Consider the following 19,393-nt stretch of genomic DNA (forward strand, 5'->3'; position numbering starts at 1 on the left):
AACAAAAGGTCCAGAATATCAAGGGAATTAATGAAATGCTAGGGAAGGTAGCCTAGCCATACCAGGTATTAAATTGTATTATAAAGCAGCAATCATCAAAGCCACTTGGTACTGGCTAAGAAATGGAGGGGTAAGCTCAGACGCAATCCAGCTCAGACTGTGTCTAGCTGAGATTGTATCTGGCCCACTTGTGAATACAAATGTTACAAATGCTTAGGCTCCTTAAGAGCCAACCCAAGATGGTGAATCTTTAATAAACTTTCTTTTCTTTGGCTTTAAGAAGGCTTGAGTCGAATTCATCCGGGCACGACCCAGACTGTCGGTATTTTGGGGTCCCCAGCAACCCTAAACCTCATCACTCTGATTTGTCATGTCTATCTCTTCATGACCCTGATGAGGGCTGGAAGCGGGGTGTGAGACCCCCACAAACACCAGGGTACCAGGGGCAGGTCTCCTGGAGAAGAATTCACAGACTCAAGCATTGCTGAGGTCAAGATTTCTTCTCTTTTGATGAGCTCTCCTCCACCTGGGGATATATGACTAAACACAGCTTCTGGCTTACCGAAGTCAGGGATGCTGAGGAGGAAAAAATGCAGAAGATCAGCTCCTGGGATTGAACTTCTCACCGTGGAGGAAGAGATGGGATTGGCTCTCAAACTCTCCTTACTGGAACCCTGCTTCCAATGAGGCTCCCATAAGCTCCACCCACCTGTACCTCAATTTAGGATCAAAATGGACAGATTCCTTTATCTGGTGGCCCATTGTCCTTAAGACTACTAACTCATTCCAGACCTAGTCCTGCCAATCACTGCCCTATAGGCATTTCATTCTCCTCAGTAAGCCCAAAGGGGGCATTTCCCCTAGCTTAGGCTCATTCCTATAGGAGACTGACTGATTTTTCTCTTTGGGAGGCAATCGGGGTTAATTGATTTGCACAGTCACACAGCTAATGTCTGAGGTCAAATGTGAACTCAGGTCTTCCTGATACTAAAAGCAGTGGCTCTCTATCCACTGTGCCATATATATGTATATATGTATGTATGTATGTGTGTATGTATATGTATATAAAACAATTGTGGGATAGCGAATAGAGGACCAGACTTGGAGCTAGGAAGATATGAGTTCAAGTCCAAACTTTGGACACATACTTGCTATTATGACTTTGAGAAAGTCTCTTAAACTCTTGGGTCTCTAAGCAACTCTTTAAAAAGACTTAGAGTAGGACTCCAGGCCTGGGTATACAAGTATAAAGAACAAAGCATTACTTAGTTAAAAAGGTCTTACATTCCAAGGTTATTAATTGATTGAATGACTATAAATTATTAAACAGGTGCTAAAAAAAAGAAATAGAGAGGTAGATCAGTGGAATAGGTTAGGTACATAAGACACAGTAGTCAACGACTATAGCATTCTAGTGTTTGGTAAACCCAAGGATCCCATCTTCTGGGATAAGAACACACTGTCTGAAAAAACTTCTGGAAAAAGTGAAGAAGAGAGTGGCAGAAATTGGGCATAGACCAATGCCTGACACCATATACCAGAATAAAGTCCAAATGGGTTTACAATCTAGGTATAAAGGCTGATACTATAAACAAACTAAGGAAGCAAAAGATAGTTTATTTGCCAGATTTATGGAGAATAGAGGAATTTATGACCAAACAAGAGATGGAGAACATTATGAAATGCAAAATGGATTACTTTGATTACATTAAATTGAAACGGTTTTGTACAAACAAAGCCAATGCAACTAAGATTAGGAGGGAAGAAGAAAACTGAGAAAGAATTTTTACAACCAATGTCTGTGATAAAGGCCTCATCTCTAAAATATATAGAGAATTGTCAAATTTATAAGAATATAAGCCATTCCTCAATTGGTAAATGATCAAAGAATATGAACAGGCAGTTTTCAGAGAAAGAAATTAAAGCTGTCTATAATAATATGAAAAAATGCTTTAAGTCAATATTGATTAGAATGATACAAATCAAAACAACTCTGAGCTACCACATCACACCTATCAGATTGGCTAACATGACAAAACAGGAAAATGATAAATGTTGAAGAAAATACGGGAGAGTTGGAACACTAATTCATTGTTGGTGGAGCTCTGAGCTGATCCAACCATTCTGGAGAGTGATTTGGAACTATGACTAAAAGGTTCTAAAAATGTTACTCTTCCACCCAACAATACCACTTCAAGGGCTGTATCCCAAAAAGATCATAAAAATGGGAAAGGGTCTCACATGTACAAAAATGCTTATGGCAGTTCTTTTTGTGGTGGCTAACAACTGGAAATTGAGGGGATGTCCATCAGTTGAGGAATGGCTGAACAAGTTGTGGTATATGAATATAATAGAATACTATTTTGCTGTAAGAAATGATGAACAGGATTTCAGAAAAACCTAGAAAGACTTCTATGATTTGAGGCTGAGTGAAGTGAGCAGAATCAGGAAAACACTGTACACGGTAACAACCACAGTGTGCGATGACTGTTTCTGATAGACTTAGCCCTTCATAGCAATACAAGGACCTAAAACATTTCCAAAGGACTCATGATGCAAAATTCCATCTACATTCAGAGAAAGAACTATGGGTCGGAACACAGAATGAAGCAGACTATTTTCTCTTGTTTCATTTTCGTTTTTTTCATGGTTTCTCCCATTCATTTTAATTCTTCTATGCAATATGACTAATGTGAAAATGTATTTAATAAGAATGTATGTGTAGAACCCATAGAAGATTGCATGCTCCCTTGGGGAGGGAGGGGGGAGGAAAGGGGAGAAAATTTTGAACTTATGGAAGTGATTGCTGAAAACTGAAAACAAATTAATAAATTTCAGAGAAAAAAAGAGTTTTTAACTCTTTTCCCATTTGATGATCTGGTATTGTTTGTTCTAAGGTCCCTCTTAGTTCTGACATCCTATGTTCTAACGTCCCAAGTTATAAAGAGTTATACAGAGAGCAAAGAGATGCAAGCAGGTCCTCAAACTAGAAATTCTTAGCTCTTTCCACTTACCCAAAGGGACCAGATTCCAAAGGAGCTTCTACTCTGAGTTGGTGGATTAAGGAGGAAATGAGAGGTGAGGAGAGGCCTGGGATCAGAGGGGACCTCTGCACTGGATGGAAAGTTTCATTGGAAAATGATGGAGGTCTCAGAGAAGAGAGAATACAAAGGGATAAGAGAAGTGAGACCAGGGTGGAGTAGGGGTGGGCTGCTGGAGCAAGAGGGGATGTCTCCCCCACTCAGGCCTCACTGCCTGGCCTTTTCCTGCTTTCTTAGCAACCAGAGCTGGCCCAAGGAGGCTCACTGTCTCTTGCAGGGAAGTCAGGCCTGGTCCTCCCCCTCCCCACTCCCTCCTTGGGGGGCAGGAGGGAAATTCACTGCCCCCCCATTCCCTGAGAACAAATAAACAGTCTGGTGTTGACAGCTGTCAAGTCAGGCCGGAGACTGTGATGGGATATCTCCGCTCAGCCTGGGAGGTGGAGGTGGGGGGATGTGTATAGGGGAGCTGAGACCCTCACTGAATGGGGGAGGCCCAGGGTCAACATTCACTGGGAGGGGGGAAAATTTGGGGGCAGCTCTTGCCAGAATTGACCAAAGCAGGGCCAGGACCTGGGTTGTGGGCATCCGTCCTCCCTCCCTCCCTCCTTCCTCCTCCTCCTCCTCCTCCTTGGAGTTAGAGACTCAAAGGATCTTAGAACCATCCATCATTCCAACTGGAAAGGGGCCTTGGCTATCACAGCATGACAAAATGTTGGAACTAGAAGGGACCTCAGGGATTGTCTGGTCCAACCCCTCAGAGGGGAAACTGAGGCCCAGAAAGGGAAAGGTTTCACCTAACAGAATCGGGGACAGAGCCAGAAGCAGGAAGCAGGGCATCTAAGGGACTCCACGGGGCATTAGATATAGAAGGGAGGGGCTTTAGAAGAAGGAATGTCAGAGTTGGGAGGGGCCTTAGAACATGGCATGTCAGCCAAAGGTGCTTAGGGTCACACATACATGAAGTACAACTGGCATTCTGAGAAATCTGGAAAGTTAGGGAGAATTTAGGGAGGGAGAGAGGACCAGAGCAAGGGACTTGGGGGGGGGGGGGCATTGCTTCCTGGGCCAAAACTCCCAGAAGGCCCTGATACCCCTCCCCAACCCTGCTTTCTGAGTAGGACAAGGCCTGGTCTGAGCCTCTACTCTAAAACGCAGTTTGGAAAGACCCCTGGGCCTGAGAATCAGAAGGCCTGGCTCTGAGGCCCCACCCTGCCACTGATTAAGTGTCCTTCCCTCCCTGGCCTCAGTTTCCTTAATTGTACAATGCTGGGGTTGGACTAGATGGGGCCTTGCAGGTCTAAACCCTAGATTCTAATAACCCCAACCCTTCCCAAGGCCTACGAAGTCCCTGGTCCCTAGCTACATGCTTCTGGGGGAGGCCTGAAGGGCTTTTAGGAACCTGGTGCTTACAGCTGGGAGCTCTCAATTTATTTAAGCTCAACCAGTCTGACCTGCCTCATTTTTCAGAGAAGGAAACTGAGGCCCAGGGAAGTCAAGTGAGGGGGAGGAGATTGACCTGAAGGTAGCAAGCTCAGAGCATCGATTTGAAGCTGGGTTTTCTGACTCCAAAGGAAAGGTACTTTGGACTACCCAAGCCTGGGAGCCCCATCCCCGTTGGGGCCTGATCCCCTGCTGCCGATGTGGGTGGCGGACGGGGGAGGAGTCTGCCTTCTCTCCTGATCCCCCTAAGTGAGCCACTTAGGGCCAGCTGTGCTGGGAGGTAGATCACTTTCCCTCGTCCAGACCAGGCCTGGCCGCCCACAGTGCCCACCCCCGCTTCCTAGACCCCCAGGAAGCTTGGGGTGAATGCCTGCGCTCCCCCGCCAGCCTTTCCCTGGTGCCTGGAGCCCCCACACTGAACCGCAAGCCCCGCCCCAACTGCTGCCCCCTACCTCCCTCAGAGGCGTGGCCCGACCTGGGGTCTTTGCCAAGATGAAATGGACCCGGGCTCTGGGACAGCGGGTGCTGATGGGAGGGGCGGGCGCCAGACTGTCGCGGAGCCTTATATGGTAATGGGCCACCAGCCTCAAGGGGCCTAATGTCCAGTTATGGCTGGAACTGTCCTGGGCGGTGGAGTGACAATTGTGGTATTTCCAGTTTGCTGGGGAGGTGGGAGAGCCAGGAGAATGCCTAATCCATTTCTGACAAATGAGGAAACTGAGGCAATGGGGCTGATTCAGAGCCTGGAAAGACTCTTGGAGAGAATCCCTCTGGTAGGAGCCCCTTTAATGCCTGTCAGGAGGTCACCAACCTTATTTCCTCTTGAGTACCTACACTGAAAGAAACTCACCTCTTCCCTTGCTCCATGTCTGGACAGCTCTGACCATCAATACCTTTTTTCTTGTTTCAAACTGAGATTTGCCCCCTATATCTTTGAGCCACCCCTCCCAGGTCTGTCCTCTGGGGTGGGCAGATCAAGGTGAATCCCTCTTGCCCCAGGGAGCCCTTCAAATAGTCCAGGGTAGCTATTTCACACACACCCCCACACCCCCATCCTAATCTCCTAATCCCTTCTCCAAGTTGAGTTTCCCCCCTTCCTCCTCCAACAGATGCTTATATGCCATATGCCTGAGTACCCTCCTCTTGCTAGTGGCCCTCCTGGATGCCCTCTGTTTTGGCAACATCCGCCTGAAATAGGCAGATACAGGACCTGGCAGGACTCTTGGCCTGGGACCCTTCCTGAGGCTGAAGAAGAGCTTGTGATCCAGCAGGCCCTCCCACTGTACCCACCTGTCCTTTCCAGAAGGTCCTCCCTCATCTGCCTTCCCCTGCGATGGCCATTTCAGGGTGAAGCTCCCTGGGAGGCTATTTCCAGATTCTGACCTGCTCTAAAGACAGCCTTGGGGGACTGCTTTATGATATCTGACATCTGGCCTCTGTTTGGAGGCCTATAGTGAGAGGTTCCCTCTATCTCCAGCCAAAAGCCCACCGTAGTTCAAGGCCGCTTCCATTGTTAGGAAACTTTCCCTCCTCTGGAGTCCACATTGGCCACTGTGACTTTCCCTCCCTATTCTACTCTCCAAAGCTGATCTCATCCCCACACCATGGCCCTTCAAATACCTGAAGTTACTTATCATGGTTCTCCTCCCACATCCCCTCTTTTCTTCCAGCACACATCCTCACATCTGCATCAGTACTTGGAGAGGGCCCCCGTCATCTCACTCAGCCTCCTAGGGATGGTCATCTGTCAACATCCTTATAATGTGACTCTCAGACCTGAACACAATCCTCTAGATGGGATTTGCTTGAGGGCTTCCTTAAGCATTACTTCCCTTGTCTTGGACTTAATGCAACCAGAGGTAGCCAAGTGGCACAGCAAATAAAGGGCTGAGACTAGAGTCAGAAAGACCTGAGTTTAAATCCTGCTTCAGACACTTATAACCTCTGTCTGCCTCAGTTTCCTCAACTGTCAGGTGATGATAAACACAATAACTACCTCCTAGGGTTGTGGTGAGGATCAAATGAGATCAGAAAGAAAGCAGAAAGCTGGGAAATAAATTTTACAGCAAGTGTCTCTGATAAAGGCTTCATTTCTCAAGTATATAGAGAACTGAGTCAAATTTATAAGAATACAAGTCATTCCCCAACTGATAAATGGTCAACGGATATGAATAGCTTTCAGATGAAGAAACCAAAGTTATCAATAGTCATATAAAAAAAAATGCTCTAAATCATTATTGAAATGCAAATTAAAACAACTTTGAGATGCTACCCCACACCTGTCAGATTGGCTAATACGACCGAAAAGGAAAATGATCAATGTTGGAGGGATGTTGGAAAATTGAGACACATGCATTGTTGGAGTTGTGAACTGATTCAACCATTCTGGAGAGCAATTTGGAACTATTCCCAAAGGGCTATAAAACTGCTCAGTAAGACCACTACTAGGTCTGTATTCCCAAAGAGATTTTTTAAAAAGGGGGAAAAGAGCTTACTTGTATAAAAGTATTTATAGCAGCTCTTTTTATGGTGGCAAAGAATTGGAAACTGAGGGATTGCCCATCAATTGGGGAATGGCTGAACAAGTTATAGTATATGACTCTAATGGAATACTATTGTGCTATAAGAAATGATGAGCAGGTTGGTTTCAGAAAAATCTGAAAAGACTTACACGAACTGATGCAAAGTGCAGAGAACAAAACCAGGAAACCATTATGTACAGTAACAATAATCTTGTATGATGATCAACCATGAATGACTTAGCTCTTCTTAGTGATACAATAATCCAAGACAATTCTGAAGGACTCGTGGTGGAAAATGCTCTCCACATCCAGAGGGAGAACTGATGGAGCCTGAATGCAGATTGAAGTTGATGAGCTTCACTTTTTTTTCCATGGTTTTTTTAATGTTTCTTTTTTCACATGACTAATATGGAAATGCTGTACATGATTACCCATATAGAACCTGTATCAAATTCCTTGTTCTCTTAGGGAGAGAGGAAGGAAGGGAGAGAGGGAAAAAATTTGGAACCCCCAAAATGTTTTTAAACATGTTAACATTTAAACATGTGTAAGATTACATATAATTGGGAAAAATAAAATACTATTTAAAAAGACACAATGACTGTGGTGAATGCAGAAAAGCATGGGAAGACTCATGAACTGATGCAGAGTGAAGTAAGCCGAACATGGAAACCCATGTACACGGTGATTATAACAACATACATGAAAAGAATAGCAAAAGAAACTCACAACCATGAAATGATAATGACCAACCTTGACCCCAGAGAAGGGATGAGAAGAAGGCATCCCCTTCCCTCCCTCCCTCCTTTGCAGAGGTGGGGCCCAGAGCAGAGAGGTGAAGCATTGGGTGGATGGGTAGAATGAAATGATCTTTTGGATCCATTTTCAAGCCTTCCTTTTTTCCCCTCTTTTTTTTTTTTATTGCAGGATGTGCTTTGTGTAGGTGGGTGATTGCCCAGGTACTGTGGGCCCCCCCCCACACATGTGTTGCAGGACCATGACAGCTGTATGCAGTCATTGCAAACATGTTTAAGCTGCACACTTTACGCAGGGATGTGCTCATGGGGGGTGTCCGTGTGTACACAGAGAAGCACAGGAAGACACAGGAATGTGTCTGCATAAACAGCTGCATGCATTAAATGAATGAAAACTAGAAGTTTCAATCCTGATATGCTCTAGCTGTGTGACCTTGGGTAAGTCATGTTCCCTCCTCTGGACCCTGATTTCCTGCTCTCTAAAGCAGGAAGAATAATTAATACTCACATTTCAAACTTAATGTCTCACTGTGCAACAGGAATCAACCTTATTATTGTGGATTTGGCCATGTGTACACACATGTGCCTGTGCCCATGTGTGTGGCCTTCTGCACATGTGGTTGAAATGTATGCATGCCCACCTATGGGGCCTCAGAAGTCATCTGGCTCTACCCCTTCATTTAATGGAGGAGGAAATGAAGGCCTGAGGATATGTAACCACTCACTCAGAATGGTGCAGGAGTCAGGATTTGAACCCATGCCCTTAGACCCTATACCTATATGTCTGAACTATGTATTCCCAGAGACACGGGTTGTCTATGTGGCCATGTGTATACATGCATGAGTTGTATGTTCATGTGCCAAGATATGGGAGCTGTGTGCTTAGCTATGTACATGTATGTATTGGGAATGGTGGCTTCATGTATGGGACCAAGTAGCCATGCACATGGGGGCACATGTGTAAACATGCATTGTACATGAGTCCCCACATATCCGCGCACACATATGAGCTGTGCAGGAAACATGTATGTGGCCAGAGTTGTGGTCTCCATACATGTTTTTGTATGTATTGATGGCATGTGTACATCTGCATGTGGAGAAACCCAAACATATATGTGAGGGCCATGTATGCATATTCACAGTCCACATATGCAAGCAATGTGCCTCTACATTAATGCCTACAGTATGTGTTTTACTATATGTGCACATGTATGAACAGCATTTCCATGTGTTGCATCTAAGCAAGATACATGTGAGATCATGGGAACAGGCATGTGAGCTGTTCCCATGTCCACGCACACATGTGAGCTGTGTGAGATCATGGGAACAGTGGTGCGAGCTGGGTGCCCGTGTCTGTGTGCACTTAGGGGAACCCTGAAGGGAGTGGCAGGGAGGGGGGAGGCCCCCTGGCTGCTGTTGATTCCCTCAGGGTGTCTGTAGTCTGTAGTCCCATCTTCTTCCAACGATGACACTGGCCAGATTTTGTCCTGGTTTAAGGGTTGCTCCGTCCTCCCTCCGTGGTCCCCTCAAGACTCCCCAGCCAAAGGGCTTCCCCAAAGTCTCAGGAATTCATCCCCCCCTCCCCTCCTCCTTCTGGTCCCATGTGACCGCTGCTCCTCCCCCCCAAGACACACCGCCTCCCCAAGCGCCTTTGATCCCCAGCATCTCCTCTCCTCTCCTCTCTACCCCGCACCCCCTAGCTCTTCCTTCTGGCTAAAACACTGAGTAATAAAACTTCCTACAGCTGGCTTGTATGGAGCGTTTTAAAGCCTGCAGGACATTTGTGAACAGATCCCCTGGAGCCTCACAACCACCCAGTAAAGTTGATATAACCAGCGTCATCACTCCCATTTTACAGATGGGAAAACCAAGGTCCAGTTTTCTCCTAACTCTGCATCTTCTCGAACTTTAGTTCCTTTCCAACCTTCCCTGCCTCAAGTGGCTTTGCTCCTTCTCCTCTCTCTACCTAAAACCTTCCTTTGTTATGTTGGCTTGCCCATTAGGATGTAAGCTCCCTGAAAGCAAGTGTTTTCTTTTTTCGTATTTGTAACCCCAATGCTTAGCACAGTCCTAGGCACACAGTAAACACTAGATACATGTTTATTGATTCTTGACAGTGAAGTCCAAGAATTTGACCAGTGTCACAGAGCTAGTAAGTATCTGAGGTGGGATTTGAACCCACGCCTTCTAGACTCTTCTTTCGATGCCCCATTCCCTCTGGCAAGGTGCTAGTCAGAAGGCCAGTCTCTCTGGAAAGGGCTGCACTAGCTCCTTGACGTTTTAGTATGAAGGACTTCCTCAGCTGAGAGCAGTTTGCTAAAAGCTGGGGAGAGAGTGGAGGCCTAGAGCATGGGAGGTGGCAGGAGTAGCCATTGAGCTTGGCAGGGAGAGTGAACGAAGGAGGTGTGAAGAAAGGAAAAGACCAGAGACTGGGAGGCAAGAGGGAGGGAGTGCCTTAGCTGTACTTTGTTCTGTGCCTCAGTTTCCACATTTGGAGGGGAGACAGAGAAAAAAAGGAAAGAAAGAGAAAGAGAGAAGAGGAGAGGAGAAGAAGAGAGACAAAGACAGAAAGGAGAAAGACAGAGAGGGAGAGGGAGGGAAAGAGAGAGAGAGACAGAGACAGAGACAGAGAGACAGAGAGAAGAGAAGAGAGACAGAGAGGAGAGAGGGAGGAGGAAGACAGAGAGGGCAGATTCAGAGCTGGATGGATCTTGGAGATCAATTCCGAGACCTTTCCTTCATCATCGAGGGAACAAAGGCTGCCCCACTCGGGGAAGACACAGATAGACTCATCCGTGTAGAACAGAAAGGACCTTAGAGGTCATTCAGTCAAATTAAGATACCTCCAATTCTTCAGAGGAGGAAAGCCAGGTGCAGAGGAATTGACCTGTCCAAGGTCACACAGGCAGTGCAGCGCCTCGAACCCCAGCCGCTGTATAAGAAGGCAGAAGGGCCGACCTCCAAGGTCCAGCTCTCAGACTGCAAGGAGGAGGGCTGAGGGTCTGATGGTGGGGGTGGGGGGAATGGAGAGAGGTCATTAGGTGGAGTTGACTTCCACCCTGTCCAGTTTCTCCCCCTCTTCCCCCGCCCTTGCCCAATGAACGCATTTCTTCTGGGAGGAGCCCCCGCCCCCTCCCCGCGGCCTTTAGCAGCTGGGACCAATGACAGTTTCAGGTTGGGGAGGGGGAGGGGCAGCATGCTGGCCAGCCGGACCCAGGACAGCCGAGCCCGAAGCTCCTCTGGCTGAGCTCAGAGAGGGACACTAAGCCTTGGAACTAAAGAGTAATTTACAAAGCATTTGCCTAATGCGGGCATTAGGTTTCCCTGGCTCTGCCGTGGGCAGAGAGGACGCGGAAGGCCCCGAGAGGAGAGGGAGGGCTGTAAGCTGAGAGCCCAGGGGGATTCCATTTCCTCTCTTTGGGTCCCTCCTCTCACCATCTTGCCTGGCTCTAAGGACAAGGGCGGTCCCGGGGCAACCCAGCACTCCGCTGCAGTGACTCCACTAGACAGTCAGAGTATTCCTCACAGCAGATTTGTGAAATGGGGATTCCCATTTTATAGATGGGGAAACTAAGGTTCAGAGTAGACTTCAAGGAATGATGAGATCATGTGTGTAGGGTACTCAGAGGCCAGCTAGTCTAACTTTTTTTTTTTTTACAAAAGAGGAAAACTGAGGTCAGAGAAATGAGTGCCATGCTGAAGGTCACACAGGCAATAAAGCAGAGTTGAAATCTGGGCTCAGGCCCTCTGACTGTTCAGTCCTGTGAGTCAGGTTCTCTACTAGACACTGGGGATACAGTTGTTGTGGTTCAGTTGTGTCTGGTTCTTTGCTGTGACCACATTTGGGGTTTTCTTGATGAAGATACAGGACCGATTTACCATTTCCTTCTTCAGCTCATTTTACAGATGAGGAAACTGAGGCAAACAGGGTGAAGTGACTTGCCCAGAGTCACACAGATAGGTCAGATTTGAATTCAGGTCTTTCTGACTCCAGGCCCTATGCTCAATCCACTGCACTACCTAACTGCTTGGAATACAAAAGCAAAATTAATTTACACAGCACTTGGAAGACTGGGTTCAAATACTGCTCCTATCAATTACTAGCTGCATGATCCTAAATAAATTGCTTAACATTTTTGTGTTTCAGTTTCCTTGTGTGTAGAATGGAGGCGGGGCTACTGGTTTGAATTCAGTGGGTTTCTAAGTTTTCCTTAAAGCTCTAAGAGCCTAGACATGTCCAGGACCACATGGCTAGAAAGAAGCTCCGGCAGGATTAGAACTCAGGTGTTCCTGATCCTGTCCAGTTGTCTAACATGCTATCCAACTGCCCCACAAAAATGAATGGAACTCTCCCTACCCTCAGGAATCTTCTACATTTTTTCAGGGCGACTATGGGTCCACATATAAACATGCACAAAATAATGAAAGATAATCTCAGAGGTAGAGAGAGAAAAACATTATGTAGGGGGGATGTTTAAGTGGGCTTTGAAGGAAGCTAAGAGAATGAGGATTTTAGGCATGGCAAACAGCCAATGCAAAGGTGCAGAGGGGGGAGATGGAAGGCATGTGGCCTTCCCTGTAAAAGCAGGGAGTTGGACTCATTGTCCCTCATTCTCCCCCCAGCTCTGGGTCTAGGAACCTGTAATCTTGGACAGGGGCTACAGACAGCTAATCCCCCTTTGGACAGCTCTGGTTGTTGGGAAATTTTTCCTGACATGAAGCCCAAAATTGTTTCTTTCCAAACGCATCTCACTGCTCTGGGTTCTGCCCTCTGGAACCAAGCCCTTCAAAGAAAGACGTCATGACCTCCCCCTGGATCCTTCTCTCCTCCAGGGTAAAGAACCAGAAAGGAGCTCAGAGGTCATTCAATCAAATTAGGCTACCTCCTCATTTTACAGAGAAGGAAACTGAGGCCTAGAGAGGGAAATATCATAGACCCTGCTGGTCACACAGCTGTCCTGAGCCATTCTGATCCATTCTGGTTCAATTCAAATTAATTGCATGGACTTTTATGAAGTACCTATGATACAATCTTATGACCTGTGCTATGGATGAAGGAGGAAGAAGAAGAGGGAGCAGAGGAGGAGAAAGAGGAGGAGGAGGAAAAGAAGAAGAAATGACAACCATTCTCTTCTGAACATTTGGTAATCACTGTTCCTCCTGAAACATAGTGCCCAGAACTGAAGTTTGCCAACAACCAAGATATGACCCAACTGGTACAAAGAACAGTGAGTCTCTCACCTCCCTAGCCCTGGGCACTCTGCCTCTCTTAATGCAGCCCAAGATTCCATTGGCTTTTTAGCTGACACCTATTCAGCTTGCAGTCCATTGAAATTCCCAGATCTTCACACAAACTGCTGTCTATTCTTACCTCCATCACTCTAAACCTGTGAAGATTATTTTAAATTCAAGTATGAGCTTTCACATTTATTTCTACTAATTTTATTTTAGTTATCATTTAATTTAATAATTAATTTTATTTATTTAGATTCCGTCCAAGATCCTCGCTCGTTGAGATCCTTTTGGACCCTGATTCTTTTCTTTACTATGCTGTGTAAATGCTAAGCATTTTTGATCTAGGAGATAATGGGGAGCCACTGGAGTAGGGATGTATTAGTGATCAGAAAAGGAATCTGGCAAGATACATAGTGAGAATGGACAGACCAAGTACTGCATGGGGCCCCAAGGAGCATCAGAAAATCAGAGAAAGCCCTCCCAAAAAAGGAGAGATAGATGCCTGTTGGAAAATTTCTAGAACTAAAGAATTCCAGAGGGTGAGCTGCCTGCTGTACAGCTGGAGGGAATACCTCTATGAAGGAAATCGTAAGTATCTTCTTTTTGACATAAATGACAGATCCAGACTCACTGAAGTATTTAAGTGGACAGCTCTGGATAGAGGGATAGATGGCACACTTGTCAACTTTGTGCCCAACATGCTAGAAAATAGATTCAGGATCCCCCAAAGACTTCAACAAGAAAGAACATTGGGGCAAAGCTAAAAATATAAAATTGAATAAATACGCAGTCTTCTACTTGGGTGTGAGATGGGGGAAAGTAAGGCTAGAAAGCAGTTCATGTGATCCAGGGGTCTGGGAGGGAGTGTGGACCACAAGTCAACAGTATGTCATGGCAACTGGAAAAAGCTAATTCAGCCTTAGACTCCATGAAGAGAATCAGAGCATTCAGAACACAGAGGGAGATAGCCTTACAGTGCTCCTTAGTCAGAACACTTCTAGACTGTATACAGGTCTGAGTGCCACCTTTTAGGAAGGGCATGATAAGTTGGAGAGTGTTCAAAGGAGGGCAACCAGGACTGAAGGTAATGAAAGGAATGGAAGGAAAGAACAACTATTATTAAGCACTTACTGTATGCTGAACACAATGCTAAGCTCTTTACAAAGGTTATCTTATTTAATCCTCACAACAACCCTGTGAGGTAAGTTCTATTATTATTCCCATTTTACAGGTGAGGAAAGTGAGGTAGACAGAGGTTAAGTGAGATTAACTGGGATTGATTGACTGGAGAAGAGATGAATATTCTAATATCCAGAGAGAAAATATTTATAAAAGCCTTTTCTCTGAGGTGCAAGGAGCTCAAGACTGATTCCTCTGGGGAGAAATGCCCCCATGGTAGGATTTAGGTATGAAAATAGTGAAGCTTCTTTGGAGTAGGTGGAAAGTGATCCAGTGTCACCAAGAACTTTGGAAACGTTGATTTCCTGATTATTGACAGGACAGAGGATAGAGGAGGCAGGAAATCTGAGAGACATTGAGAAACCACATTCCTCTGGATGACCAGTAGGATGGAGAAAAGGAGAAAGGTAGGGGGATGTGATGTGCCCAAGGTCACTGAGTGGCAGACCTGAGATTAATTCAATTCAACAAGTCAGTGATCCTTTATTCTATGCCAGGCAATATTCTGGATCCTGGGGATACAAAGACAGAAAATATTAAACAGGCCTGCCTTCAAGGAGTTTATAATCTTATATTGGGGAAATCTGAGTCTCTAAAATACCAGTGAAGCAGCAGAGGGAAAGGAAGGTGGCTGCAGACATTAGTCTGGCTCTGGAAACCCAGATGCTCCCTCCCCCTATGACACAGGGTGACGTCTCTGTCCTCTCTGGGTCCCCGTTGCCTCTCCTGGGACATGAGGGGTTTGGGTGGATTGATTTCTGGGCTAGCTCTCCAGCCTCTGGTGTTTAGGGCCCAGGGCTCTGGCCCCTGGGAGCAGAGTTGACAACTGAGGTCTCAGCCTCACCAATCAAAGCATCCACAGTTTTCCTTCTAGGAGATAGCCCAAGAGTCTCCCCTCAGCTGGCTAAGAACAACAGACAGCAGGTAAGAAAGGGAAGTTGCTCGGGTTGGGGGCTGAGCAAACACTGGCCTGGGGGAGGGAGGATGGGAATCACCTCTTTACTTGTGGTCAAAGGCTAATCCACCTCTTTGAAGGCAAGGTGAAAGACCCCTGACCTAGGGTTCTAATCAAGCACTGCCACACTCACCATAGAACTCAGGCGTTTCCCTTCCCTTCCAAGTGCCTCAGTTACCAAATCTGTAAAATAGGGGAGATTACCTTGGATGATCTCTGAAGGTACTGTGGTAAGGTAATGTGGTAAGAAAGAGGCTGGTCCAGGGGCCAGGGATCTGGTTGGATGACTTTGGGCTTCTGGCCTTAGTACCCTCATCAGCGAAATGAGATAAAGGGATGAGTTGGTCTCTTCCAAAATAAAGACCCATGAGTCTTTAAGGAAATATGTTCTAAAAGCTGTTCCAAAATAGAATGGGTGAAGTGGGTTCCCCATGGCTAGAGATAATTAGATGGAGGATAGAGGACTGTGGGTTTGGACATTGTCATGGGGGTACTTGACCAGGTAAGGTGGGACTCTGAGATTCTATTCAATAAATACCTACTATGGGTCAGGGACTGTGCTAGGTATTAGAGACACAAGGGAGGGAGAGGGGATGCCACATGTACACAGATAAATGTATACATGATTATATTAAGAGGGGGAGAACATTAACAACTGGGAGAGGGAGGCCTGTGAGTCCCTTTCTAGATCTGATACCATTTTGACTTCAACACTGATTAAGCACCTAGGGTGTGTAATACCCTGGGCTGGGTGCTAGGGAGGGTGGAGAATTTAGCTAAGCAGGTCCTGCCTTTAAGGATCTTACAGTTTGGCAGGAGCTGTGGTCCTCTCCTCTCCCCTACCCTCTCCTCCTTCTGCTTTGGCATTGAAAGGTTTGAATGAGAAAATGGAAAATGAAGAATATTGGTCATTGTTACCATACTCACCTCCCTCCTCCTCCTCCTCCTCCTCCTCCTCCTCCTCCTCCTGGGTGGCAGGTAGTTAGACTTAAAGGTTTGTAAAGCACTTTAAATAATCAGAGGATCCCAAAAGGCTTTGTGTAGATTGAAGCTTTAATATAGCAGCATGGAAGCATTTGAAACTCACAATGAGCCTGTATCATCTCCTTTTCATATGAGAAAACTGAGGCACAGAGAGGCTCACAGATTTTGAGAGTCAAAAGGGACCTCAACAACTGTCTAGTCCAATCCATGCAGAAAAAGCCATACCGAAAAGCCATAATGTGCTTGACAAGGGGTCGTCCAACTGCTGCTTGAGGACCTCTAGTGATGGGGAGCTCAATTCCTCTCGAGGAGACCTGTTTCATTTTGGGACAGCTTTCCCAGTGAGAGGGGTCTTCCTGCCATCCAGTCTCACAGTCATGCATTCACTCTTGTGCACACTCATTCAGCAGTCTCAGATCCATCCTTAACCCCACATACTCACCTTCAGACTCCTGACCCTCACCAGGACACAGTCACTTTACCTAACAGTCCCATAATCCCTTTCCCATGCAAATACCTCCACCCCTAGCTCCCTCAGAGTCTGGCTTAACCTTATTCTGACCTCCTCATGCCCACTCCCACTCCTAGCCACCACCTCTCCTCAGAATCCCCCTCACCACCAAGCCAGAGGCTTGGCCAGTCTCTGAGGAGCCCCTTCTCCCCAAGGAATCCCTACCCCCAATCTTATCCTGGGCCAGGCATTTCCCAGGGGGGTTTCCGGGATGCATAAAGCAAGCCTTGCATCTCCAGATGTGAACAAACTCACATCTGGAAAGGGAGCAGCTGCAGGGTCTGACTGTTTCTTTCTCTGGAGCAGCATCTGGTCCAAGTGTGTTCCCCATGATTGCCTGGGTGATGGTGGGGGCAGAGAGAATTCAGACCTGGTCAGTCTCTTAATCTTTCTATGCCTCAGTTTTTTCATCCATTAAATGGGGGGATTTGGCCCTTTGTCCTCTGAGGTCCCTTCCAGCTCTGAATGCATGGCCCAATGACTTTTCCCAGTCATAGAGTCATGCTCACTCTTACTTGGAGTCCCCAAAAGCTCCCTCCTGTCTGGAGGCACCGAGAGGTGAGGGTGACCCCCATCTCCTTTGCCTTTCCTCCCTAGGAGCTCTCTGGTTCCTTCTGTCTCCCAAGAAGTCTCAAGATTCCCTTCTACCCCTATTCTCCTTTTGGGGGAGGGCCCTCAGAGCCAAGCCTCTCCCACAAGGTTTTCATCTAGAGCTGCTCAGCTCATGGGCAGGGCAGAGGGGGCAACAGGAAATTAGCACCATCTAGAACCAGTGAGTGAGACACACAAGCTTATGAAGGTCTGAGCTGGGACCAGAGCCTGGGTCTCCTGACTCCCAGGGGCATCTGTGTTCATGTCTGATCCCCCATCAGTCTGGGGACTGAAGACAGGGGCCAAATCTCGTCTAAACTTTACATCCCCTCCATTGCTCCAACCCTTCCTCCACAGCACACCATCTCCCCATACCCCTCCCCTTCCTGCCTCCAGGCTGCCCAGCAAAGCAGCTGAGGTTCATGCGATTCAGAGTTGGAAGGGACCTCCAGGGCCATCTACTCAACTCCCTCATTTTACAGATGAAGAAACTTGAGGTTCAGAGAGGGGAAGGGACTTGTCCATTGTCCTTGGTTGATAAAAAGAACCGAGGTTTGAACTAGGGCCCTCTATCCTGTCTCATGAGGCTTTTCCGCTCTCTCCACTCCTTGGAGGACAGTGATAAGTCCCCTTGCTCACCCCCCTACCGCCCCTATCTCTTGGCAGGACTCCCTCCCCTCCTATTCCCTGGTCCACTTGTGACTTCTTTCATCTCCAAGGGGAGTCTTTCCCAGAATCGGTATCTGGCTTCCTTACCTTCATTCCTCCAGCCTCCTTTAATGTCTGATCAGCTGGGGTGGAGGGATAAGGAAGCAGAACGGGAGATCAACCAGCTAGAGTTCCCAGGTGAGGGGAGACCCCCCACCTGGTGGGCTGAGCGCCTGGCAGGTACTTGTCGGGACACTTGGGCCTCAGTGCTGAGTGATCCTGGCTCGAAGGCCTTCGTGGGAATAGGTCTGTCCCAGGCAAAGGTCAGAGGACAGAGGGCTGAGACCTTTGAGGTCAGAGCTGCTGGTATGTCTAGAATACTTTAAGGTTGGCCAAGTGCCTTGCAATAATTAGCTCCTTTAATCCTCAGAACAACCCTTCAAGGTAGGTTCTGTTACTATCCCCATTTTACGGATGAGGAAACTGAGGCAGACAGTGGTTCGGTTAGTGAGTGTCTAAGGCAGGAGTTGAATTCAGGCCTTGCTGATTTCAGGTCTGGCTTGGCTGTAATCACATCATTCAGCCTAGCACTGTGATCGTCTAGATTAACCCCCTCTTTTTACAGGTAGGGAAATAGAGGTCCAAGGAAGGGCAGGGACTTGTCCAAGTTCACAGAGATAATAAAAAAAGCAGCTTAAAATTCTATTCTATTCTAAGCACCCCCCACCCCAGCTCTGACATCCCCTATTCTCAGACCCTCTCACCTCTCACCTTCTCACCCTCACTCGGCACTTTCCAGCACAAATTGCTTCCTGACAGTGGAACAAGCTACCTTTTGAAATAGTAAGCTTCCCATTCCTGTAAATATTCAAGTAGATTCTCTCTGGCCAAACTAGTAAGAACCCTAGAATGGAAGCCCAGAGAGACTGTAGGGTCATCTGAGGCCAACCGGACCCTGACACTCACCAATCTGCTGTTGCAGGACAGGTCTTTTCCTTTCCCTGGGTCTCAATTTCCTCCTCAGTCAAATGAGGAGATTCAACCAGGTGGTCTCAGATTCTAAATCTGGGATCCAATCAATGCTAAACTTCATAGATTCAGATTACAGAGAAAGAAATTGAGACCCAGAAAGGTTAAACGAACCCAGGAAGTGGGTAGAAATGTAAGGATTTGAGCCCATCTCCCCAGACTCGAGTCTGAACTCCAATTCCACTGCTTCCACTGGCTCTCCTTTCAGAGCCCCCAGTGGCCCCATGGCCCTCACACCTCCCTGGCCCAGATCCCTTCTCTCTGAGGACCCCATGATTCTGCTCTCTCTCTCCACCCCCAATCTGGTTTTCAGTTCTGTGCCCCCCAGTCGTGGCTACACTGGCTTCTAGGCCACCTCCTCTGGCCTTCCACCATGTGTTTCTGCCCCCAAAGGAGCTGAGACAAGAATCAACATTTCCTCACCAGAACCACCCCCATCCTTTCAATCGGGGTGCCGGCCCCAGGGTCCATCCTGGGGGGGCTGAGCCTCGTCATGGAGCTGG

Source organism: Notamacropus eugenii, chromosome 4, assembly GCF_028372415.1.
Source record: "Notamacropus eugenii isolate mMacEug1 chromosome 4, mMacEug1.pri_v2, whole genome shotgun sequence".
NCBI classification, from domain to species: Eukaryota; Metazoa; Chordata; class Mammalia; order Diprotodontia; family Macropodidae; genus Notamacropus; species Notamacropus eugenii.